Source organism: Bos indicus, chromosome 4 (genome assembly GCF_029378745.1).
Source record: "Bos indicus isolate NIAB-ARS_2022 breed Sahiwal x Tharparkar chromosome 4, NIAB-ARS_B.indTharparkar_mat_pri_1.0, whole genome shotgun sequence".
In the NCBI taxonomy this organism is placed as follows: domain Eukaryota; kingdom Metazoa; phylum Chordata; class Mammalia; order Artiodactyla; family Bovidae; genus Bos; species Bos indicus.
Window position 1 is genome coordinate 100,952,271 of NC_091763.1, and position 26,785 is coordinate 100,979,055.

The 26,785-nt window shown below is 40.9% G+C and overlaps 1 protein-coding gene across 1 annotated transcript in view; it reads left to right on the forward strand.

The window, feature by feature from the left end:
• Positions 1–243: 243 nt before the first annotated feature.
• The window catches only part of CHRM2 (cholinergic receptor muscarinic 2), a 164,011-nt gene continuing 137,469 nt past the window's right edge, over positions 244–26,785 (forward strand). Inside the window, exons 1-2 of the mRNA XM_019959149.2 lie at positions 244–608; positions 874–1,040. The gene's annotated coding sequence lies outside the window, so the exon portion shown is untranslated. The remainder of the gene's footprint in view (positions 609–873; positions 1,041–26,785) is intronic.

Consider the following 26,785-nt stretch of genomic DNA (forward strand, 5'->3'; position numbering starts at 1 on the left):
AATCATACTTGCAGGAATGGGACTGGGCAATGGTGGTAACTGTGAACGTTCTGATGTAGAAATTGCAGATGGAGAGCTTGGCTCTGGGGATGGACGTGGAAAGGAGCAGAAAGGAGCCTGGAGAAAAGGCTGTCATATTTGCTCAGAAGAACCGCCAAATCAGAGAGCAGAGAAGATTTCATTGGAGGAGCGCCTTCAACAGCAACTAATCCCGTCATATTGAAAGAAAATTGTAAATGTTTTCTCCAGAAATTGTCTGCCCATCGCAGCTAATCGAACACACACTGACGAATACACACACACTCTCTTTTTATACCAAAGGTGCCCGGACGCAGAGACCCGCTCCAGCGAGTGCGCGTGACACACACGGACACGCATACACACACGAACGCACACACGCCAGCCTGCGGGTTGGCCAGAGCCTTGAAACTGCAGATTCCACTCGGAGATCGCCAGAGGCACCGAACTAATTAGTAATTAGTTGCCCCTACACTAATAACTACTTCCCCAATCACTTTGGTGAAGAAATGAATCCCGCCCAGCTCGTCAGTCCAGCCAGGTCTCCGTTCTGTCTTGCTCTCCAGACCCCTCTTCTTCGTGAAAGCCAGGTTTGAAAGTCCTTTTTGCTTCTTCGCCTTTGGTGTTTTGGTGTGGCGGGCGGGGGCAGTGTCACTTTAACTCCAGTCTACACCGCCAAGGGCCTCCAGACTCGTAAAGTGCCTGGGACGCGTGTGGGGTGCGCGACTCTGCTAGCGCGCGCCCGAGCCCCGCGGCTCTTGCCCGAGCCTTTGGGTCCGCTCTCTCCCCGCCTCCCCCCGCCCCACCCCTCAGAGTGTCGCGGCACCAACTAATCTTCTCCTTTTCGTTTGCAAGATCAAGGGAGAGAGCAAGCCGGCGCCCGGCCTTGGACTCTGAGCCGCGCGCGGCTAGCTCCGCGGCGGGTCAGCCCCGAACCTGTGAAGGGCTCCACGCTCCTGCCAGCCAGCCCACGCCAGGGATACTGCAGCCCGGGGAGGCAACTGGAGCTAATCCGGCGGCAGGTAAGGACAGCCAGCTGCTCAGCCCTCCGCTGGCCAGCGCCAGGGACCCTGGCACCTCCCGATTCTCCGGAACGGGCGCGGAGGGGACTGGGGTGAGGAAATTGGCAAATTCTTCCACAAGTCCAGATCCTCAAACGGAAACTTTGATTTCTGGGGCTTGGAGAACTGAGGGCAGCGATGGCGGGTCTGGAAAGCAGGAGCAGAAGAGGCAGAGCGCGGGAAGGGATGCCATTCCGCGGGTCACCGAGTCCGGAGGAATGTGGCTATGGCAGCCTGGGGGCCCGAGCCGGCCGGCGCGTCGCGCCCTCTTCCAGCCCGCCACCCCCTCCACTGTCACCAACTCCCCCTTCCTTGCGGTGTCCGCAAGACCGGGGAGCTTCGCCCTCTCCTGCCCCTCACGTTTCTTCCAGCCTGGGGTCTGGCCACGTCTCCCAGGCGTTTAGGGTGGAGGCCTGGCTCCCCGGCTCCGCACGATCCGCGGGTTCCGCTCTGTGAGCGCCAGCGCCAGGTGGCCGGAGGGAGGCTTCGCGCTGTGGTCCTAGGAGCGTGGCCAAGGGCGGGGGGGACACGAATGGGGAGAGGGTCCCAGGACGGAGCAGGCGGAAGCCTTCTGCAACCTCGTCCCATTTCGGCCCGAACATGAGGTCGGCCGTCCGCCTCGGCTAGAGGACAGGGTCTCAGCCCCAAGCCCGCGGGGTCCCGGACCGTGCCAGGGCTGCGCCGACAGCCACCTCACAATGAGCTCTGAGCCACCCCGGCGGGCTTCGGGGTTGTAGATTGGGAACGACTGCACCCACAATATCCCTTTGCCGTCCGCACCTGCGGACTCGGGCGATCACAGATAACTTGTAGCTCTCGGAACCTGCGAGGTACGGACGGTCCAAGCCCGCGCAGGGGAGATCGCGCAGCAATTCCACCTGTGCGCTCTGCCCCGCGCCCCTGGGGCGTCCCCGGCGGGGCCGGACGCTGCTTGCCTGGGAGAGCTCTGAAGAGGTCAAGACTCGAGATTCCCCGGAATCACTGACTCAGAAAGCAGCGCACACCCACTGCCTCAACCTCCCGACAGCGTCCCCAACCTTCTCTAGCCCCCTGCTTGTCGCGTTCCTCCAGGCTGCTCTAAGCCACAAAATCGTGAAAAAGAGGGTCCACTGGGCTCGCCAGACCCACGCCTTGAGACCAGGGTTGCCTGTAAGGAAATATCTCTGGGGAGTCCCTCGGGATGGAGGGGAGTGAGGAGAGAGGAGAAACGGAGGTAAATGCCTAAGTCAAGCAGAGCTGTCGACCGACATCTCACCCGAGCCGCCCTCCTGTGTCCTTAGTCGGTTCACGGCCACGGCCCGCCTGTGACGGAGGCCACCTAGGGCTCCAAGTCGGCCCGCCCAATCGCGGGGAGCGCAGCAAGAGCACGGAGCCTTCAAGTCCTCAAGCTCCGGAATCCCCCGCACTGACTTTCTATTTCCCTTTCATCTTGCCTTTTTCTGGTTTGTGTTGCCTTTCTTGCTCTTCTTAGCGCTGGGTGGCAGTGGGTTCGTGTAGTTTGCCCATCCCCTAGTACACGCAGCAAGCGACACAACACGCATCTCCCTGCTGTACCGCACACCCGCCCGCGCTCCCGCACGCAGCCCCCGCCCCCCAATTCCACAACCCCAAGCGCCTGCGGCAAGGACCACCTCCTTGACCAGGATCACAGTCACGGCAGCGGTGGCCTTGGCTCCGAGGAGGGCTGAGCCGGCCCAGATTCCAGAGAGAAACAGTGGGGCAATGGGAAAGGCCTGGGGAAAACTTGAATTTGGGTTGAGGGTGGTGTAGGGGGAGACTCTGAGGGCAGAGGCCCCCAGCACTGTAGCTCGGCTGCAGCTGCTCTGAGGGGACCCTGAGGCTCTGGCCCCCTCAGCGCCTGCGTAGAGGAGAGCCCACCCTTAGGAAAGCAACCTCTCTCTGGGGAAGTTCAGAGAGCCAGGTCCCGGGGTGGACCAGCAGCTCACTTTGCTCCAGACCTTTCCGGTTTACCTGCCTTGAGAGGGCTCTGAAATGTGGCACCTCGTACACTGCAGCTATTCACCCAACCTTGGGCCACAGGATCCTCCTACTGTATTTTGTTGGCAATCAAATATAATATATGCATTATACTGAAAATATATAGAAGGATATATAGAGAGAGTACACTTTCATTGATAAGCAAATAATAAGGATGATGACACAGTTAAGAAACTGCAATTAGGTGTGTGTATGTGGGGTCTTTGGGGTGGTAACCACAAGGGGATAATCATAGAATTAAATCCGTAGATCACACTAAGAACTATATTAGGCTACAATTCAGAAAGTGGACTTTTTGAGACTCTTGGCAAATGGATGGAAGAATTTTGTGCCAACAATGTAGCAGCTTTGCAGGATTTGACGGCTAAGGATTCAAGAAGTAATGCTATTATCAGATGAATTTTTATTATGACTATTATTAGTAAATGTCTAGCTGTGGCAGTACTATAAGCAACTTCTATTGACTCTACATGCTTTATTAGGCTAAACAATTATGCCAATTAAAGCTGAAAAGTAAAACTTGACCCTAAAAAGGCATGGAAGTACCAACCAACTCAGCTGACTATTTTAAAACTCTGTGAATGAGATGGGGCAGGAGTGGGGTAAAGTCCTTGGATCCCAAAATTCAGGGTGGGCTTCCTGAAAATGCTTGGTCTTCCTGTAAAAGAAAAGTGTGTTTGTTTATATAAGTGTGTTTGAGGTTGTCTGGGGGGATTGTAGGGAGAAAATAGGTCAATTTGAATATCCCTATCCTAGTTTAAGTTTAAAAGAACCCACAGAATGTGTTTGTAACTCAGCTGACTTCAGAGATAAGTGTAGGAGACTGTGCTGTGTGCTCAGTCACTCAGTCGTGTCCGACTCTTTGTGACCACACATACTGTTGCCTGCCAGGCTCCTCTGTTCATGGGATTTCCTGGCAAGAATACTGGATGGATTGCCATTTCCTACTCCAGGGAATTTTTCCAACCCAGGGATCGAACCCATGTCTCCTGAGTCTCCTGCATTGGCAGGTGGATTCTTTACCACTGAGCCACCTGGGAAGCCAAATGTAGGAAAGCCAGCAGTCAAATGTAGGTAAAAGTCTCTTTGGAATGAGCCCCCACAGCCTGTCAATATGGGGGGACATCTTCACATTTAAAAACCCACATTGCTCCAAACACGATCCTATCCCCTTCTTTGCCCAGATAACCCCTAACATCTGGGGTTATCTGAACTTCTATGTACTTCAGTGGCAGTTTTACATTTCTAATTTCAGAGTAGCCAACCCTCTGAGCACAGGAGGAGGGAAGCGAAGTCTCAGAGTTTTGGGGAAAACAGCAGACCACAGAGAAGGGAGGGAGGGCAGGGAACCCGCTTTCCTGGAGAAGGACCAAGAGGAGACACGTCACTCTAACCCACAGCAGTGAACAAAGGTGAAGCCAGTGTAAAAGAGGAAGAAGAGGAGGCCACTTATTCTAATAAAGGAATTGAAGAGAGAATGGGAAGGAAAAAATGAGGACAAGAATCTGTGAGCATGCCATTACGAGCCCCATAATAATCTCCATCACTGATGTCAGTCCTTGGGGCATGCCTGTGAGAGAATGCCCATTAGCAACTGCCTAAATATGACCACTCAAACCCACTCTTACTCTTATCTTAATCTTTCTTTAGTTTACTCAGTAGGATCAAGAGACTGACAGAAACACTTTGTCACACAGTCTCCTTGAGGGGCCTGGTTTTCTTCTTTTAACTTTGTATTGGAGTTGAGTTGGCATTTTACAATGTGAGCCTGTGTTGTGTTCCTCAGTGGACTTCTCTATATCAAAACCATCTGTATTCCCCTGGTGACCCCCTGGTTTATTCCCTGTCTCCTGTTCCCATTTTGTCTACCTTCGGTTCACTCAGCAGATGTGGGGACTGCTTTCCTTAAAAGGTATCAGAGCAAGGGTACTGACCGCACACCCCAAAGCTCAGCAGGGCCACATGGCGATCATGGGGACGGTAGTGTGTGTTTTGTGTGGAACAAAGGAAGCAGGTCATTTTCCCTTGGAAATGCATTTTCATATAGTGTGTTCTAAGTCTCTGAAACTGTCCCAAGCACTTCACATGTATGATATCATCTTTCTGTCAGGGCTTTATCCCCAGCGTTTAAAAGATTGTCTGTCTTCTAGGAGTTTATTAACTATTTGTTGAATGAGTGAATTGATGAGCCAGTTTCTTATTGTATCACAGCCACAATCCTATGAATTAGATGTTAGTGTCCCCATTTTACAAATGAGGAAACTGGCTTTCAGAGGGGTCAGGTAATGACCCAAGATCACACAGCTAGTAAGTCGCAGTCCCTGGATTCAAACAAGGGCTGTTGGACTCTAGTCTTTGGACTCGTGTTGGAATCCAGGCTTTGCTCTGTGGAGATACAGCGTACGTGTTCCCCTATGTTTGAGGAAATCACAACTCTGGTGTTTAGAGTCCAACAGTGTTCTCCCCACTCCTTCAGTTAAACTGTGTATTCTGGTTGTATTCCCTAAAGCCTAAGCAAGAAAGATTCATTGCCAACTAGATTCTTCTGTTGGCATAACCTGCTTGACCCAGTGATTGCCTCTGGCAGAGGAAAGTAAGGGCACAGAAATTACCTGGTATTTTGGCAGATGCTATTTTCACCTGTAGCAACACCAAGATTTCCTTTTGTCTGGTGCAGGAGGATGAAAGAGTTTTTGATAGTACCCAATTCAACTCACCTTAAGTGTTGAAGTGAGTAAAGAGGTTTTCCATTGTGATGCAGTTAACCAAGAACTGCCTCAGAGTATACACATTCCCACTTTCCTCTAGTTGTCTCTCCACATGAGTTCCTCTTTCTTTATATTAAGATGGTTTGTGCTTGAAGTTCTGAGTTTGAATGGCAGGTTTTGATTTTAGTTAAAACTGATCATCCACCTTTGCTTTGAAAAGCATAGTGTGACTTTGTGAACATACGATTAGCAAAGTGTGTGAGGCTTGTTCTGACTGGTTTGCCTCCTTCTACACTTGATATATTCTTGTCTTTATTTCATTTCCCTTTTTCTGCACACATGTTCAAGCTCCTTCTTTTATACTGTGACCTAAATATACAGTCATCTTAACTGGTGCTGTTACCATGGTAATGTTTCATGGTAGATAAGGGTACACACTAAAAAATCAGTCTCTTTCATTAGCAATGGATTTCCTTCTTTGTTTTTCGCCCCCCTCTCCCCAATCCAAGCTTTCACTGAATGACGCCCTCTGGTGTCCGGTAACAGGAAGCACACTACTATGGATTGGGCAAGAAACATTTTTTAAAATTGAGAGAATTTTTGTTTCAATAATTTGAGGTGGACAAAAGCAAGAAAGACTTATTAATTAGTATGTTTCTAAGTAAAAATATTAGTAGAAAACATTCATTGCCTGAACATATTAAGTACTGTTTGCTGTGTAGAGTTCTAGAAAGTTATGGGAAATGGATATTTATGATCCTTATGTGTTTAACATTATTGTGAAAATTTTTCTGTGGGATTTACAAAGAGAGTTTTGTTATGGGAGATATTGAGATATCTCTGGATGAGATATCTAAGCTAATGGATTGTTTCGTATGTTTAAGTCTTTAAAATTTCAAAATGGAAGTGTTCTGTCTTTAGAATGGGAACATTGTTTTTGCTGGATAGGATATATAATAGTGTTGATGATGATGATGATGATAAAATAATATTTGCATGTGTAATTTGTTGTTTTGTTATTGGAGAAACTTGAAAGTTTTGCTCTTTATTATTGTGTGAATATATAATATGCATATTATTATTATTTACAAATCACATGACACATTAGAAGTAAGGTTGACATGCTAGAAGTATCTTCTTTCTTCCTCACTCCAGTTCCACTGTCACCATCTGAGTCATCAAATCAAACATCTCTTAGATTTGTCTGGACTTCATCCTCTCTTCTCCATCCACACATCTTTTTTAGATCCTCAGCGTCTCTTACTTGAACTGTCACCAGAGCCTTGTGTTTCTATGGTCTCCCACCTTCAGTCTTTCTCTAGTACAATCTATGCCTCGCATTGCTGGAATAACCTTTCTAAAATGCAAATCTGAACATGTTATTCTCTTGTTAAAAATTCTTCACTGTCTCAACTGTCTAGGATAAACTAAAAATCAAATCCACATGAGATCTTCCATAGATGACCAAAGCCTTTATTCCAAGCTCTGTTAGCCACTTCTCCATTCCCCTTCTACACAAGGAAATAATACATATATATAAATAGCTTAGTGTAATGACTGACATAGAGTAAATGCAAAGTAAATATTGGTCAAATCTGTTTTCTCTTCATTCTTCTCTTTTTCCTCCTTCTTTTCATTTAATTTAATATTAGTATAAAACTAATAAGCAGTAATAAATATAATACTTAAACTAGTCATTTCCCGAACTAATAATAATAGGTAAGAAAAGCTATGGTGTGGCAGATATTTTGCCGAATATTTAGCATCCTATAATTTCATTTAATTTCTCACAATCAGGTACATTGCTGTATGGGGTTGGCAGAATTGTTTTCTTGGATATTCAAATGAACTGTTTACAGAATGGTTAGTCTGCAAGAGTTCTAGGCAAGTTGAATGATTTTTACCTGGTACTGGTAATGGGGCACTAACCAGAATTTGTTAGAGATGCTGATAATGTCTGTATTAAGAACAGAGGCCATATTTGCATACATGACAGTGATATACATTTCAACTGTGTTAGAATCAGAGCTTTACAGAGCTTTATTCTTCCCCAATGTTTTGAGTAGATAATAGGTAACTCTATTAATATGCATAGTCCCCCATTCCATTTTATTGTATCAAGGAAATTATAGGCATCTCCATAGGTCAAATAACTAGTTTAGAGTCAAATTTCCAACCCATGGCTAATGTGCAGCAAAAACAAAACTGAAGATCTATGTTTTTAAGATCAGTGAAAATAAATAGCAAACTGTGTGGTAGCAGAGCATTATTTTGAAGTCATCTGGATTTACAGGGTTCAGTAGAGCAGGACTTCTTGTTTCTGAAGTTGAGGCTCCTAGATCCCCTTGAATGTTTATCTCATGGAAGAAATGGATCTTTTTCAGCAGTCCACATTCATCATCAACCAGATTCTGAATTATTTGAATCAAATCACCTCTGTCTTCTAAGAAGTTTTTCAAAGAGTTTCATTCACTGGTTGAGTCCTTGAAATACCCTATTCTTCTTGAAGAGATTCTGGGTCAGCAGATTTGGGGCCAGACCCAAGAATCTGTGTGTTTAGCACCTCATGTGATACTGAGGTGGGTAAACACAGGACTACATTTTAAAATAAGATCAGATGGAAGAACTGGCATCTAAAGGGCAATGGAGAAGTACAAAGATTGGATAACCAACCCAAATGCTGCTACCAATATCATCAAGAGTCTTCCTTGTATGAGCCACTGAGACTGAGAGCTTGTTTGTGGTCAGAGACTATTCGATCTTTCAGTTACATGTGATGAGTAACAACTCAGGAGAATATCCAAAGATAAAGATGATTCTCTTCTATGTCATATGACTCTGACACTTATTTGTCAGATGGAGTATAGTCCTTATGTATACCTTATGTCCACAGAGTTAAATCAGTCCTGGTTATTGAAGAAATAAGCACTTGATGTCTTTCCATTTTCTCTGTCCAAAATTACTCATTCTCTCTGATACTTCCTTGGGAAGATGTCTTCATGGTTCCAGAGCTGCTCTGTGCACTCTCCTGTCTGGGGTTCTGTCTAGATTTCTGTTACTAATCTAGCAGACCAAGCACCTGGCCCTCTTCCCCTTCCTCTCTTGGAGCTCTAATGGAGGAGTTCTAGTGGAGGAGAGTGGAGAAATTGTCACAAATGTTAATGGGGATACATTTCACTGTTACTGTTACAAAATGTTGGTGCACTGTATTGAACCCCAGTAGCAGACTGATATAAAACCTCCTCCAGGAAAGGAATGTTATGGTGGTTTTTCTTGATGTTATTGCTCACCCTCAGTCCTGAAGCTGTCTTCCACTTTAATAAAGCAAAGAATCGCCTTCCCCTACTTCATCAACTATGCCAAGTCAGTAAACAAGATGAAATAATATAGGAAGAAAAGCCTATAATTTCTTGATTATTTAATTAACTACTAAGGAACTCTTTAGAAGGAATGCGATGGGAAGCTAAAGAATTACCTAAAGGCTAATTTTTCCTACTCTCTATAAAAGCTAAGCATGGAATAATTTGATTGTCAAAGGAAGAACATAAATTTCATACAATTTCATATTGTTGAACATGATGAAGATTTTCTAATACTCTGCTCTGCTACCATATAGCCAGAATAAAAATAGGAAATGATAGGGAAACTCTATTTAATTGTTTTCTTTGGAGAGCATCAGGACATTTGGTTTCATTTTAGGAAGAAAATAAAGAGCAGCCCCAAAGGCAAAGTGCTTCCCAAATCTGCCTGCTGTTTTCTTGCTTCATCCTCAAAATTACTTTGCTACCAGATTTTATCAGTGGTGTGGGCCGTTTTGTCTTCACATGTAAGCTTAAATATTACAGACTTTTCTCTCCTTTTGTATTGTGTCATGGGAGTACTGAAGGCAGGGAGAACAGTGGACGATGTAGGTTTAGCTTCTGTTGTCTCTGGCTGATGGGTGCCAAGCAAGGGGTCACACTTTTGCATTTAATTTAAAGTGAGCATGACTGGATATTTTTCATGACTGAATGTTTCCGTGTTAGGGAAAATTTCAGAATTTTGAATGAGATACTCTTCTGTGACAACAATAAAGACAATCAGATCAAATCAGATCAGATCAGTCGCTCAGTCGTGTCTGACTCTTTGCAACCCCATGAATCGAAGCACGCCAGGCCTCCCCGTCCATCACCAACTCCCGGAGTTCACTCAGACTCATGTCCATCGAGTCAGTGATGCCATCCAGCCATCTCATCCTCTGTCGTCCCCTTCTCCTCTTGCCCCCAATCCCTCCCAGCATGAGTCTTTTCCAATGTGTCAACTCTTTGAATGAGGTAGCCAAAGTACTGGAGTTTCAGCTTTAGCATCATTCCTTCCAAAGAAATCCCAGGGCTGATCTCCTTCAGAATGGACTGGTTGGATCTCCTTGCAGTCCAAGGGACTCTCAAGAGTCTTCTCCAACACCACAGTTCAAAAGCATCAATTCTTTGGCGCTCAGCCTTCTTCACAGTCCAACTCTCACATCCATACATGACCACAGGAAAAACCATAGCCTTGACTAGACGAACCTTTGTTGGCAAAGAAATGTCTCTGCTTTTGAATATGCTATCTAGATTGGTCATAACTTTCCTTCCAAGGAGTAAGCATCTTTTAATTTCATGGCTGCAGTCACCATCTGCAGTGATTTTGGAGCCCAGAAAAATAAAGTCTGACACTGTTTCCACTGCTTCCCCATCTATTTCCCATGAAGTGATGGGACCAGATGCCATGATCTTCGTTTTCTGAATAAAGACAATAAAAACAGTGAAATCATAGCCACTCTTTCTTGAGTGTCTACCACAGTTTAGACCCTGTGCCATTTTCTTTATGTATACTATTCCTATAGCTTGCACCAATCCGATGTGATAGAGGGTTGTTTTTTCTTTCTAAGTAAGTGCAGAAATTCTTGCCAGTGGACACAAAATAACTTGTTAAGACTTAAGAGTAAGTTCATTGCTTTGGGCATCAGTCTCACATCTAAAATCAAAGATGAGTATTAAATTTTTGTTTGTTTGTTTATTTTGTTTTACTACCATAAGGAGTTTCTTTAAAAGAATATCCAATTGTATTATTTGCCATCTAATTCTGATAAAGTCAAGGAAAAAGAGGGAAGAAAAAGGGGCACATCACACTGACTTAAGAATATGGAAACATGAAAACACAGTTTATACTTGAGGAATCAGTCTTAGATATATTTAGAATCTACCTTGGCCACTCACCTCCTGGTTTAGTCTGATAGTAGGCTTCATGTTTGAAGATGCTTTATCCTTCTTAGCCCCCTGGGAGCTCTCTCTAGGTACAGAGGGGACAAGAGTCTTAATATAGCTTCTAGGTATGGAATTGCCAAGGCATAAAACATGACTCTGTGAGTATTTATAAAACATATACAAATATATATAGGAACACTTTTGTTGACTATGAAAACACTATGTGTTGTTAAAATATTATTTGATCTTCTGTTTCCTATTGTGCTACCTATTCCTTTTCTTTGCAAGACAATTGCTATGACTTAACATTAACCTCCACGTTGCATATGTAAAAGGCCAAAGCAGCTAATTATTCTGAGGGATAAAGCATCAGTGGATTAATTCTATTCCTGTTTACATGCCCACTGTCAACTCTTAACTATTTGTTTGTGTGTCCTAAGTCTCCAGGAATCATTAGTGTCTATTGGTAAATGATAATACCAGCTAATTTTTTTTACAATTAATTGAAATTTCACACTCTTACATTTCAATATCAGTCAATATTTTTACATACTGACACTTTTAATCAAGGAGTATCTTTCACAAGGGAGCAACAGCAAGGCCCTCATTAATTAAAGTGATAATTATTCTCCCTTGCAGTTAGTTACATAACACATTCTTCAAGAAATTCACATCCTTAGCATTCCTCTTTAAACCTCTCTCATTTAAAAGAAGATTCCTTGGCTTCTATCTCTGTAGGAATTTACTAAAAATTCACATTACTTTTATTTTCGAGAAGTGATATAGAAAGGAGGTCATATTTATTTTCCAGCGTTTCCATATTCAAACAAAATAAAATGACATCGTTTCTATCATTTAAGTGTTCAGATCGAATCTCAGGAGTCATTTTCAAGGGAGAAGGATGTTGTCAAATGTCTCCCCTTTGATGTTCACCGGCTTATTTTAGCTTCTGTATCGCAATGCGAATTCCCATGATCCACTTCTCTTGGATCATTCTTTGGTTTCTCAACCCTCAGCTGCTTAATTGCTCCTGCCTCTCGGCAGCTTTTTCAGTACACAAAAGTTTGTGACATTTCCCCCTCTGATTCAGTCCCGTGATTTTAGAAGATATTGAATCTAGAGTGTAGGCTCTAACTGGCAGCCCTGCTGTCTTCTCCTTTATTAGGTATTGCTCCAGTTCTTATATTTTGGCACCTTATGGTGTGAGATGCACTTTTAGAAATATTCGATGGTGACTGTTAGCTGATTTCCCTAATACTTAGGAACAGCAGATCATTGAAATCACTGTGCCATATACTGGCCAGAGTTTCTAAAGGTCATTTTCTGCATTTGCTTCTTTTAATTAAATTAGAGTTGGTTATTCATCCCAGTTGCTGGAAATATTTGACTACTTTAAAAAATTTTTTCTCCCAAACTCCATGTGCTCTTATTTTAATTTCCCAATAAATTGAATATGAAATGATATCAATAGATCAGTTATCTAAAATTCAAAATGATTTTTCATTACTCTGTATAATTACTGAAAGATAACTTCCTTGCTGCTCGTCTTTGTGTGTGTGTGTGTGTGTGTGTTTCAAAGAAGTTTTAGGTTCACAGCAGAACTGACTAGAAAGTACAATGAATTCTCGTATGCTTCCTGCCCGCATACAGGGACGGCTTCTTCCACAGTCGACATCAGCCACTAGAGAGGGGCCCTGGTTACAATGGATGAACTCACAGTTCCTAGTTTACAGTAGGGTTCACTCTTGGTGTTGTATTTTCCAAGAGTTTTGACAAATGTAAAGGTAATAACATGTATCCACCAATGTAGTATCATAAAGGGTAATTTCATTGCCCCACAAAATCCTCTGTGCTCCCCCTTATGTACACCTCTTTCCCTCCTAACCGGGCACAGCCACTGATCCTTTTACTGTCTCCAGTGTTTTGCATTTTCCAGAATGTTATACAGCTGGAATCATATAGTATGTAGACTCTTCAGATTGGCTTCTTAAACTTAGTAATATGCATTTATGTTTCCTTCATGTTTTTTCTTAGCTTGATGGCTCATTCAATACTTGCCATCTTGTGGTTTTTATTTAACTATTTTTATTTCTCATTATTATATTTTTCACTGTATATATTGGAATCTCACTATTTATATAGATAGTTATATATCTATATCTATCTATATATATGTATATAGTAAATCAGACAACAAAAATATTTTGCCTCTTTGCTGAAAGACTTAGTGTGTTTATCCAGTGTGGGCAACTCTTCAGCTCCTTGGAGTCTGTAATTATGAGAAGATCAAGAATGGACATTGCAAATCTTTTTTTTTTTTTCTGTTTCTCTTTTCCAAGATCTTCCAAGTCTCAGCAGATCACTTATAATGAAGCTAAGAATAAAACCTGAGAACTTACCTAAGATACTTTTACTGACCTTTAAATGGAGCATAAACTTAACTTGTTTTATCAGTAGCAGACAGAGTATTCTTAATTTATTTGAAAAGTAAGACAAATCCTAAGAGGCTTTTAAAATTTGACTTTTAGTATCTCTGCTTGGGCTCACTCTTTGGCTTAAACATGTACCTTCTATTCAAGTCCTTTACACAGTGAATGAAGTTGTCATTGATATTCTCTGGTTTCATAAGAAGAGACACGCTCCATAAAGGGAAGATTTGCATTTTGTGGTTTTTAAAGTTTTGCTCAGCATCTTATAAATATTTTTATATTTATAAATATTTTTAATGATGATTTTATGCCCTTAGTCTGCTTTCTGTTGTTCAGTCACTAAGTCGTGTCCAACTCTTTGCAACCCCATGGACTGTAGCACACTAGGCTTCCCTGTCCTTCACTATCTCCTGGAGTTTGCTCAAACATCATTGAGTCAATGATGCTATCCAACCATCTTTTCCTCTGTTGCCTCTGCTGAACATTCAAAATTTCTTACTACCCTAATCTTCTTCTATTGGTTTCATAACAAGAAGTCACCATTTTCTGAAATAGCTCAAAGAAATTCTCTTTCTAGGTAAAATTTTCCTTTCAAAATAACCCTTTTCTTCTGATAAGTTTTCCCACTTTTGAAACCAACACTTCGTCTAAGCTTGAGCAAAATTTTCTGTGGGGTACCTTTGTAGGTATATGGTATTATTATTACTTTGTTTAAGCTGAATGTAATTAATAACCATCACATGAACTTTTAAAGTAACTCATTTTGATTGTTATTATATGTAGGGTATGTTGAAACAAATTTTAGTTAGCACAGATCACATAGGATTTAAATATACCACTTTTTTTTTCATACTAGGATGGACTTTCAATACATCAAAAACAATGGACTCTATTTCATTCCATCTACAAGATAATATGGAGAATTATCTAAAAAGATGGAGAATGATTTACATCATGAAATGGAGTAACATTCTGCATACCTTGCCATACTATGTAGTCTTAGTCTTATGCATAGAATTGGAATAAGAATTTATTTGTTCTTTTATTCATTAATTCAACAAATATTTACTTAGCACTTACTTTATGCAAATCACATTGCTTTGCTATCCCTAGCTATCCCTCCTACCTGACCCCTGTCTATCATCCCGCAGAAATATTCCTGGGGAAGTGGAGATACTATACTCACATGCCCAATTTCACCCCCTTCTTTACTCAGGCTTAGCATTCTGTCATAATAGCACTCTGCAGCCTTGTTAGTTATAGTGGAGCTGTGCTCTTCGGCAGCCAGAAACTTCCACTGGCCTTCACTATTGACTAGAGAGCTTAGAAAGAAAAGGTTTTAACCTTTTTCTCTAACTTGAGGTTCCAGTATCTCACAAAAGATATAGTCCACTGTCAGGCAGTATAAAATAGTGGTTAAGAATTTGCATTTTGGATACCATTGTATTGTTGCCAGTTTGTCTTTAATTCCTTTGACTTCACAGAGTCAAGTCTTTAGTGAAGTGTTCAAAATTATATAGTCTCATGCACTTATTTTACAGTTAAGGAAAGTGAGCAAGAAATGGAAGTGAGTTGCCCTGTCGGTGACGATGATTTAAGGTGACAGAGCCAGGACTGGGGCCTGAACGTCTTGATACCCGTGCATTTTCAGTTGCATTACCCCATCATGTCTACCCCTATGAAATGCTCTATATGATTATTCTTAATTCTTGAGTTTCTTTCTAAAAAAAAAATCTTGAGCTATACAACCCCCTTGCTAGTCTTTTTTAGTTCTGTGGGACTTCTGAATCTTTTTTCCATCTCCCCTCTTCTGTTTCCCTGATGTTTTCAAAGTGGAGCTTCCCTGGTGGCTCAGATGTAAAGAGTCTGCCTGCAATGCAGGAGACATGGGTGTTTTGGGTAGGGAAGATCTCCTGGAGAAGGGAAGGGCTACCCACTCCAGTATTCTTGCCTAGAGAATTCCACGGACTGAGGATCCTGGCAGGCTACAGTCCATGGGGTCACAAAGAGTTGGACATGACTCCGTGACTAACACTTTCTCATGATTTAGTGGTAACATTTTGTTGGAAATGCTGAGGTTTAAGTAAGAGTGAAAATCAAAACTTTAACAACAGGTTATGACATGGGGGTCAACCTTTCATAATACAGATTGATCATTTTGTCGTTCTTCTGGGTTCTTGCTGCGAATCAACCCTGATTCAGTGAGATACTACAATCTTGCAAGAATCAACTATTCTGCTTTCCAGAAGCTTTGGAAATTTCATCTATTCATTTTTGCTACTGGAACAGCATATAAATAGAGTTTTCATTAATCCTTTCAGTTATCTATTTGGACCAGTATTTTTTTTTTAATAATGTTGATGCTCATCAAAAGATATCAACTCAATCTTTTAACTTGACATAATAAAAGATAATTGAAAACAAGTTCTGCAATGTTTTTTTCCGTGGAGATATATGACAAATGCTAAAAGCAGAGAGAAATATGATGGATGAAGCCTTTTATAAACGTCACCAATGGTGGTGGTTTAGTCACCAAGTTGTGTCCAACTCTTGTGACCTCATGGGCTGAAGCCTGCCAGCCTCCTCTGTCCGTGGGATTCTCCAGGCAAGAATACTGGAGTGGGTTGCCATTTCGTTCTCCAAAATGACACCAAAATCTACCTCTTTATTCTGTTTCTCCACTTCATGAGGTCATTAGGAAACTTTGTTGTTATATCTACTTCCAAATTGGCAAAAATTGTCCATCTTTAGCGTAAAAAAAGAGACAAATTGGAAAGCTGTAGTTTGATGTCATCTCTCCTAATTCTGTCCATGTACTTTTCTTCCAAATAGCAGATTACTTCATCCTGAAGTCTTGATAACCATAAATGTAATCAACTTGGCCACAAATATTTTCAAAATGAAATGCCCATTTTTTTGGTTGTCTTTTTGCTTCGTTTTATATCAGAGTAAAATGGAGAGGAGAAGCAGTGGGCGATAAGTTGAAAATTGGTGTTGTCTGGGACACTGGGTATTTCATGGTCCAGAGAAATTCACAACGAGGTGACAGAATGCTCTCTCAGACCACTGTCACTTACACCGGAACGTGATGTGCTCCTGGGGAATGTTGGGAGGGCACTTGCAGAGCTATTTTAAGAGGCATTTGAAACTGTGAAAGCACAAGAAAGTTACAGGAGAACATGTCAGAGCCTTGTTTGTAAATACTGTGTTCTCTTTATGGGTTACTGAGTGGCAAAAATCAAAAGAGTGTTTTTGCCAAGAAATAAAGCTGCTTATCTTGCCTCACTAGCAGAGAATTCCACATAAATGATGACCTTAAATTAAATGGAACGTCTTAACAAAAACCTCAGGAAGTCGTTTTGTGTTTTATCAATATGTTTCTCCAGTGTGAACTCCCAAGTAGTTGGTACTAGTAAGATTAATCACATCAGAAGACGGATGAGACTTTGTTCTCAGAGAAATTGTATTTGAGGAGACCGAAAGCTAATTTGCCTCCAATTTTAGAAAATGTTTCATTCGTCTTCATATAGATTCAAAGAAAAAGATTTAGATAGGGATGGCAATCCTTCTTTGGCAGATTGCACCTCTTTAATGATGGAGGAAAGGGAGAATCAGATTGGACTCCACTGCTTTCTACCTTTGTCTGTGGAACCCCTGTAGATTTCAGAGAGGGCTGGAATACAGCTTGCTGAAACAGATGAACATGACTAGGAATTCCCTTTGACTCCATCCTTCTCAGGAAAAAAAATCCCAAATCCAAGGAGATATATATGCTTGGTCACTCAGTTGTGTCCGACTCTTTGTGACCCCAGGAATTGTAGCCCACCAGGTTCCTCTGTCCATGGGGATTCTCCAGGCAAGAATACTGCAGTGGATTGTCATGCCCTCCACCAGAGGATCTTCCCAAACCAGGGATTGAACCCAGGTCTTCCACACTGCAGGTGGATTCTTTATGGTCTGAGCCACCAGGGAAGCCCGTGTGTGTGTGTGTGTGTATGTATATGTACATATGTATGTATTCATATAAAGGGAACATTATTCATATTTCAAACTGAGGAAAAAATCTGTTACTCATGTCAGTATCACTTTCATTCTGTATTTAGAGCTTACTTTTCTATCTTCCTCCCATATTATCAGTTATTATATGGAAAGTGCGTGTAAGTGCTGTGTAAGGGACAGATACTGACACAGTGGTGAGCACTGTGTACTTAGTCATGTCCAATGTTTGGCAACCAGTGGACTGTAGCTCACCAGGCTCCTCTCAAGAATACTGGAGTGGGTTGCCATTTCCTCCTCCAGGGGATCTTCCCAACGCAGTGATCGAACGCATGTCTCTTGCATCCCCTATATTGGCAGGCAGATTCTTTTACCACTGCGCCACCTGGGAAGCCCCTGATACAGTGGTAATACTTGCTTATTCATTTGTTCTTCAACATTACTGTAAAATTAGGTACAACCAGGTACTCTGTTGGCCATCTAGGATGCAAAGATGAATAACCATAATCCTAGCCCTGACAAATTTTCCTTGGAGATGTGGTGAAGAACACATGATATATAGGTGCTATGATAGAGGTGTTAAGACTCCTGCAACAATAGAGGAGAAGGGTGGGACTAACTCAACTGAAGTTTGGGTTAACAGGGCGTTTAAAAAGTAAGAGGTTTTTTCTGGATTGATGGGGCATGTCTTTGTCAGCTCGGACTCCTGGAACAAATATATGTCATAGACTAGATGGCTTCAACAACAAACATTGTAATTGAGCAGTGATTGTTTATAAAGTATTTTGAATATATACATTTATATAAAATGATTCTAAATATGTGTATGTAAGGTATGAAGAGAATAACTATACTCTAGCTTATCAAGCAATGACTATCACAACAGAATAAAAAAAAGTATCAAAATAAGTGAAGTACGCATTGGGAGGTCAGAAAAAAAATAGTGTGGATTTGAGCAAATGATCCCTTTTATTTGCGTGTTGCTTTAGAGTTCCCAAAGCTCGTCATTGCATTGTTTTAGAGCCTGGGTTTGGTGCCAAGTACAGCCTCTATCTTTTTCTGTATGGCCTCTAGCCAAGAATGATTTTTGAATTGTTAAAGAGTTGTTTAAAAAAGCAGAAACATGAGCAACAGAAACCAAATGTGACTTCCCATGTCTCTAATACTTAGTGTCTGGCACTTTACAAAAAAGTCCCTTCTTTTAGAAGAAGCTTCACAGACACTTATATTGCTTCTCAAAGTGTAACTACTATACTTCCACTTAGTTGGAAAAGGCAAAATGGCTGAAGCCTAAGAACCTAACATCATGTAGTTTGCGTTAAGGGAACTCGATTTGTTGTGGTGGTTCTAACTGATAAATTCTGTATTCCATTATCCCATGTATATACACCCAGTGGATCAGATCTCTGAGCTTGTCTTTCAGAACTCATTCCATCACTTCATCTTTGTGCTTGACTCCTACTCTCTTGAAGTCATATTTGTGGGTTATTTAATGATAATCTAAAATAATACTGTTTAAAAAACACTTTTCAATTTACAATGAATTAAATCCATCACCTCATTCATTTCCTTAAAACCCTAAAAGGGGGATAATTACAAAGTGAGAAACTTCAAAATTAGCAATCTCAGATGATTTGTCTAGGGTGATACAGCTTGGATGAGAGTTCAGAAAGCCCAGCTGTCTTCGGGGTGTGTTTTCCATCCTTCCTCACAGAAAACCCACTACACCATTGCCAGAAATGCCCTTGAGTGTACAAAAGTCAATTGGGAACTTGGTTGTGGTAAATCCTCTAGATGGATTATGTGATAAATCCTATAGAAACATAAATTAAGAATGATGGGTCCATCCTTTTCTCTTGAATTACCTCACCTTCAAAAAACAGAGAATTTGTTACAGAATTCAGAACCCCTCTAACCCTGCCTCACAGGAAGAATTCTGTCTCCTTCCTGAGGAAACCAAGTGTCCACTCAGGGAAGATGAGGAAGTGTCTGATGCTTGATCTCTGTGAAGCTCCTCTTTGTGAGATACTTTGGAATATAGCTTTTAAATTTTACCCGGAAACATCTCATTATGACTGTCTCTATGATACATTAGAAGACATAGATGTAGAGAAAAGTTCTGTGTCCTGAGAGGCACTTGGATGGCCTTTTTTGATTCACAGAGACAACCTTAGCTGGAGAGTCTATGGAAAGGGAATTTGAGGTAAAGATACCTATAGGATTTTTGAATCCTCTGGGGGGAACATAAGGTTCCCCCTGGGAGTCCTAAGGAGCACTCTCCGGATATACTACAGTTACCTCAGGGACAGATTAAGAAGATGAACAGTTGTAGCTCCCTTTCTTCCTTGGGTTTCCCAGGTGGTGCTAGTGGTAAGAAATCCCCCTGCCAGTGCAGGAGATGCAGTAGACTTGGGTTCAAATCCTGGGTCAGGAAGATCCCTGGAGTGGGGAATGACAACCCACTCCAGCATTCTTGCCTGGAAAATCCTGTGGACAAAGGAGCCTGGCAGGGCTACAGTCCGTGGGATCACAAAAGAATCAGAGAAGACTGAGCACTTACTCTTCTTCCTTACCCTGGCTCTGCTGGGTGTGTTGCTTTGCCTTGCTGTATTTAAACCCCCTTCCCATGATGTCTGATAAATGTATACATTCATATACTGGGGAAAGGAGAGATGTGAGAATCTCTGAGAACCTTCCTGGTTTAATCCTTGCTTCAGCCTAAAGCAAACAGTAGACCTCTGGTGTTGGAAGCTATGGGAATTTAGTGAGAAATATTTTAGCAGGTTTTCAGAAAGAAATTACATAGATGAGTAAGAATAACATTTTTCAAATCACACCAGTCATCAGCCCTCAATCCTCAGGGCAAAAGCCTTCTCTACTAGGGAATGAATTTTGAGAAATGAGGGATTAGCATTTCCTGGTCAGACTGTTTGTTGATGAGCCGCTTGCCTCACAGTTTTCCTTAGTTTAACTTGGGGCTAGGATCTGTTTTATTTCCTCCAATGGGAAAATCATAAGAATAGTTATTCCTGTTAATAAAGTGACTTGGGAGCTTCAAAGAAATGTTAGTGTGATTATTCCAATTTAAAGTGATGACCTATTCAAAAAAGAACTTTTTTTGTCTCATGGCCCAATTTGTCTGTCCTCATTTCCTTCAGAAGTATTGATCTTGAATATTGTTACAATATTCAGTGCTAGTGGCTGGATGTATTCCGAGGAGACTAGCTGATGGTGTGAGATTGAACGCCCAGCCATCGTCGAGTGCTAGCCCTTTGCAGGTAACTTTGAGTGCACAGGGGGACCCTTTCTTTTCATGCAGAGATGATGACTTTGGAGCATGTCTAGCTCTTCTAGAGCTAAGGAAGAGAATAAGCATTACATGCCTGTTTAACATGTATTGACTTCACATTTTTATTTTTGCTTCTATTGTTACATTTATAATCCTGTGTGTATGCTATGTGCTCAGTCAATCAGTCATGTCCTATCTTTGTGACCCCATGTATTGTAGCCCTCTGGGCTCCTCCGTCCATGGGATTTTCCCAGCAAGAATACTGGAGTGGGTTGCCATTTCCTCCTCCAGGGGATCTTTCAAATCTGAATCTCCTGGATTGGTAGACAGATTACCACTGAGCCACCTGATTCTGTGAGGTAGTGTTATCATTGATTTCCAGGTGAGGAATATGAGTATTTAAGAGTTTTCTCAATCTCAACTTTAAGTAATGGCGGAATCAGGAAATAAAGCAGTTTTTCCAACTCAAGTACAATTTATCTTTTTTTCCAAAATGTGACTCTCAGGACATCATCCAATTCTGCAGCTTCTTCATTTCTGTAATGGATATTACTAATACCTATACTTCTGACTTCATAATGTTATTCAAGAATCAAAATAAATACATTTGGAAGCCTTTTATGACCACTTAAAATGCTATACAACTGAAGTATACTAAAATTATTATTGTTATCTCCAACTGTATTTATTTAGTTTATCTGTATAGTACTGTTTCCAGGATGCTTTTTTTTTTTTATGTTGAACATATTTTTAAATTATGTGTCTTGTATTTTTAGACTGACTCACTCCTTTTGGACCCAGAGATATCTCACAAACATAAGGCAGACGTGAGACCTTGGATATCTTCTCAATTGACTAGGATTAGCCAGTGAAGAATATGGAAAGAATATAAAGAATTCTCTCTGCCCTAGCATACCTTATGCATACTCAGCTGTTCCACATTGTTTTCCACCAAAGTTCAGCATGGACCTCACAATTAATTGTTCTGTAGGTCTTTTTTTTTTTTTTTAAACTGCAAGTCATAGGTTAAAGTTGCCAAATTTTTAAAGAAATTCCCTCCAAACTAAAATAATATATTTCTAACCTTGAGGAGAGTTATGAAGTGTCTGGTTTGCACTTAAGTAAAATTTCTGGAAGTGCTGCCTTGTATCCTGCTAAGATAGATTGGGAAGGAAGTAAATGAATTGTAATCTAAGGAAAGGTGTGGTCACATGTAATCAGAACCATGATATCAGCTCAATGGCCTTTTATGTCACTGCCTCTAGTACAAGGCGGTGTACTGCTGTGACAGCATAGCTAAGAATAACCAATGATATTGATCATATATTCTGAGAAAAAATATAGGTTCTGAACTGAGTATTTTTTATGATCATTGGCTTCCTTTCAAATTCAATAATTTTTTTTTTTTTTTGCAGAATCCCAAAAGGATGTCAGTACTCAGTAGAAAATTGCCATGTTCTGCGGTAGTGAGAACTTGTGACTCAGAGGCAGAAAGATCATGAATAGAAACAGTCTGTTTATCAGGGTTGTTCTAGGGAGAAGCCTCAGAGGACTTGCCTTCATTCTGATAGCCAGAAACCATGGGTTCTCCTCTAGTGAGTAATCTTTCCAGCCTGAAGAGAGTGCAGGGTTTGCCACTCTGGCTGTGTCCACTCGAAGTAGACTACAACAGATGTCTCTCTTCAAATATGCTGTCTGCGTTAAAGCTGTCTTTTGTTGAGTACATCTTAAGATCCAATTGCTGTGTGTGTGTATATCATTGCTGTAGTTGTTTAGTTGCTAAGTTGTTTTGGACTCTTTTGAGACCCCCGCTGGACTGTAGTCTCCCAGGTTCCTCTGTCCATGAAATTTCCCAGGCAAGAATACTGGAGAGGGTTGACACTGCCTCCTCCAGGGCATCTTTCCTGGCCCAGGAATTTAACCCTGTATATATATGTATATACATATATATACACACACACACTCGGTCTCCACCAAACTTCAGGTAAATTTTATCTCCATTTTACAGATAAGGAAATAGAGGTTTAGAAAGGTTGAATAACATAAACAAGGCCATCGTGCCAGTAGGAGCTGAAGCTAGGATTCAAATGCAAACCAGTATCTTTGTCTCTAGGTAACACTATCATCCTTAGAAGGGGCAATAATGTTTAAAGGGGCAATTGTCCTAAAGGGGCAATAATGTTTAAAGAAAGGAGATTCTTGAAAGGACAGATAGAAAAAGATGACTTTCTACCTAGAATAGATTTTCCTCTCAAAATTCATCCTTTTTTAAAGCACTTTTAGTGTGTAGTTTGGTGTTCTTTATTAAATTTGTAATGTAGAAAGGGATAATGAAATAAGTCCTTATATTCCTGCCACCCAGAGTAATTTTATTTTTTTAATTGTGACAAAGTATACATTATAAGACTTACCATTTTAACCATTTTAAAGTGTACAGTTCAGTGGCATAAAGTATATTCTCATTGTTATACAATCATTACCATTATCCATCTCTAGAGATTTTTTGCCATCCTGGACTGAAACTCTGTACCCATTTTTGTATACCTTCAACAAGCTCCTGGCAACCACTATTCTCCTTTCTCGTTTCCTTTTTAGGTATCATCTATATATCCATTCTCACCTGCCAGCATCTCTCTTTGGATGTTTCACTAACATCTCCAAAATAAAATGTTGCTACCTTTTTAGGTATTTTAGGAGGTATTTTAGCAACCTTCCTCCTGCATTTATCCACTTGTCTCCTTGTCTTTTTTACTTCAGGAAATGGCACTACCATCAACAAACTAGATAAATCTAGAGACTCAGTACTCGTTGTTTTTAAAATAAACTTCTAAAAATTTAGTATAGTTTCAGAGCTAATAGAAAAGTTACAAAAAATTGTACACAGAGTTCTCATATACCCCCCTCCACCCAGTTTTCCCTGTTGTTAAGATTTTACATTGTTGTTCAGTCACTAAGTCGTGTAAAAGTGGATTCTTTACCACTAGACCATCTGGGAAGCCCATCCTAGCTCTAAGGCCACCTCTAATCCCACCAGTTATGTCTGAGTCATCTATGTTGGTCACCTATGTTATAGAGCAGTATTTCTCAAACTTTGGTATAATTATAAATCACCTGAGGGAACTTGTTACAATGCAGGTTATGCTTCAGTAAGTAAGTTTCAGATTCCATCTGTCAAGCAAGCTCCCAGGTAATGCCAAGGCTGGTAGCCTACGCACTAAACTGAGTAACAAGATCACAAAAGACCAAGGGTATCTGCTATCAACATGACTTATTATTGATAATATTAAGACTTATCATCCGCATGAGGGAATGTCTGTGATGCCTCATTTTTTTTCTGCCCTCCCTCCCCTCTTTATACTTCCTATTACAATTTTCAGTGGATGATCTAGAACTTCGCCATGAGATATTGGCCACACTGGTTTGTCTTTCAGTTTCTTGAACATGATATGCCCATTTCAGCTTGAAAGTTGCTGTGTAGAGTATACACCATTTACTGTTTTCTTCATGTAGGACTCTCACTTAAGCATGGGAAGCATCTTCTCATGTTCAGTCTGATTGCTACTCCTTAGAAAGCCTTTGCCTGTGAGTCAGTCTAAAGTAATGGCTTGATTTATAAGCAGTCTTAGTACTCGGTCTATTTTCTTCCTAGAATTTGATGCAGTTGTTTATGTAACTTTTATGTCTTTAATATCTTACTAGAAGGCAGGAGCAAGAACTCTCTAGTTTGCCACTGAATCATCAGGGCCTAAAACATTATCTGCTATATAGTAGATATTAATGTTTGTTAGATAAATGCCAAGCTTGACTTTGAAAGATGAGGCGAAAGGCACATATATTGGATAATTCTTTTTTATTGCTTATTCCTTTGGGAGAATTTATTGTAATTTCTGTTGTTTTTTTTTTATGATTGCTAGTTATGTCATCTTTTCATTCCTGTATCTTTGGACATCCCAGAATCGTATAGGTTCAGGGGGAAACTTGTTCATCCAGGTTTTTCTGAGGAAGGAATTCTTCATGGAGAAAAGCTTGCTGGGCTCAACAACACACAGTTGCTGAGAGTTGTTGGAAAGGTCCTTAGAACCTCAGCCCGAGGCTTAGGTGGGAGCCTACAGTTGGGTGAGTAACAGCAGTTCTTACTCTGATGTGTGTTTCTTTAAGACACATGATGTAAGTTAAAAAAGAGACAGACTTAGGGAAGGAACTTATGGTTGCCAGGGAGAAGGGATAGTAAGGAGTTTGGGATGAGCATGTACACACTGCTGTATTTAAAATGGATAACCAAGAAGGACCTAGTGTATGGAACGCTGCTCAATGTTAACCTAGATGGGAGGTGAGTTTTGGGGGAGAATGGATACATGTATGTGTATGGCTGAGTCTCTTCTGTATGCACCTGAATCTATCACGATATTGTTAATCAGTTACACCCCGATATCAAAAATAAAGGTTCAGATTCAGACTCACCAAACTCAGATTGGGCTGTGACACTTATAATTAATGGAAGATGCCAATTAATACAATGTAATAATATTCTAATGACAAAACACTGCCTTTAATGTGCCACATATTTTTTAAATTAATTTATTTTAATTGGAGGATAATTACTTTACAATATTGTGATGTTTTTTGCCAGATATCAATTGCATTGGGTAATTCTGATGATAATTTATATTTAAAGAATTTTAAATTACTGTTTTCTTAAATTACTGACAGTTGGTACATTGTGCTTCATTAAATTTATCTAATGTCAGTTATATTTCTTGCTTTGATACATAAATTGAGAATATACTTTAAGAAGATTGGAAGAACAAGATTTACTTTCTGTGCCAAATAAAGGAAAATTATCGTCTAGCTCTTCAGTGATATGATATTGGTGTTGTAAGACTCTAGCTGCATTCTTATGCTTAATGGTCCCTGAATATTAAGAATGTGCAAACCAGTAGGGAAAGATCAAGGGCAGGGGGAAGATTCATGGCATGGGCAGAATGGAGAATTAAGGCCTACACTTAAAAACAAATAAGAAAACAGACAAATCAGTATCAATGAGTCCATCTGCATATAAATCTGCTAAGGCTTAAGGACCAAGATGGAGGAAAGTTGTATGTATTTGAAGATATCTAAGAGTGATGCCAAGGAAGGAAAAATAATAAGGAATTTTTACTGAAGTTTTTTTTTTTTAAATATTGAAATTAGATTAAGGATTTCTATCTCTTCTATCTTCCATCCTATGAAACAAATAAAAGTCCATCGTTTGCTCTTCTCTCTTCTTAAAGATGCCATTCCATTAACCTCCTTGAAAATTATCATCAGACTTCTGGGAAAGGTCTGCTCACCACCATCTTATAGTCTGCCCTCTATCCTCCTCCACTTTACTGACAGTCGCACCCACATTTTCCTTAACCCTGTCATCTTTCTAGCGCTGATCCTTTTAGACTGAGGAGAGGTGTTGCAAAGAATTGCCCCAAAGACTTTTCTGAGAAGGGAGGAAGCAAAATTCCATTATGCCCCAGGGCTTCTGAAACAATCAATTATCTTAATTAAAACAATACTGTTGATTGATTATAATAATGGCATTGAGTCAAAATAATGGTGCAGTTCTCTCTTTCTTTCTGCCATTGGGGCACCACTTAGGGCCATGGACTTACCAGTTAGGACAAGGTTACCAGGGCTAACTTCCTTCTTCCTGGGTTGCTCCCTGATATGGTTTTAGCTTCTAGACATTGTTCCTCCTTGAAACCACTGAAGGTTGTAGTTTATACATCCAACCTTGAAGCCAGGTGGGTGCATCTCTCCTGTCCTGCAGTTTTTCATAGACGGAAGCATGGGCATTTCAAAGAAGCCTTTTACTTGCCAATAGGACCACCTCAGCTTAATTTCCAAACTCTGCTCATGCAGATAGACTACATTTTTCCCTAAGGGAAATAGGGAATGGGCTGAGGAGTTGTGTTGACCTGGAAGCTCCCTCCTTCCTAAAATGAAGGAAGATGGTAGATAGGGAGGAAAGAACTCTTGGTAGTACAATGAAGTGATTGTAATTGATGACTGATCTGGAGCACTCTTCTCC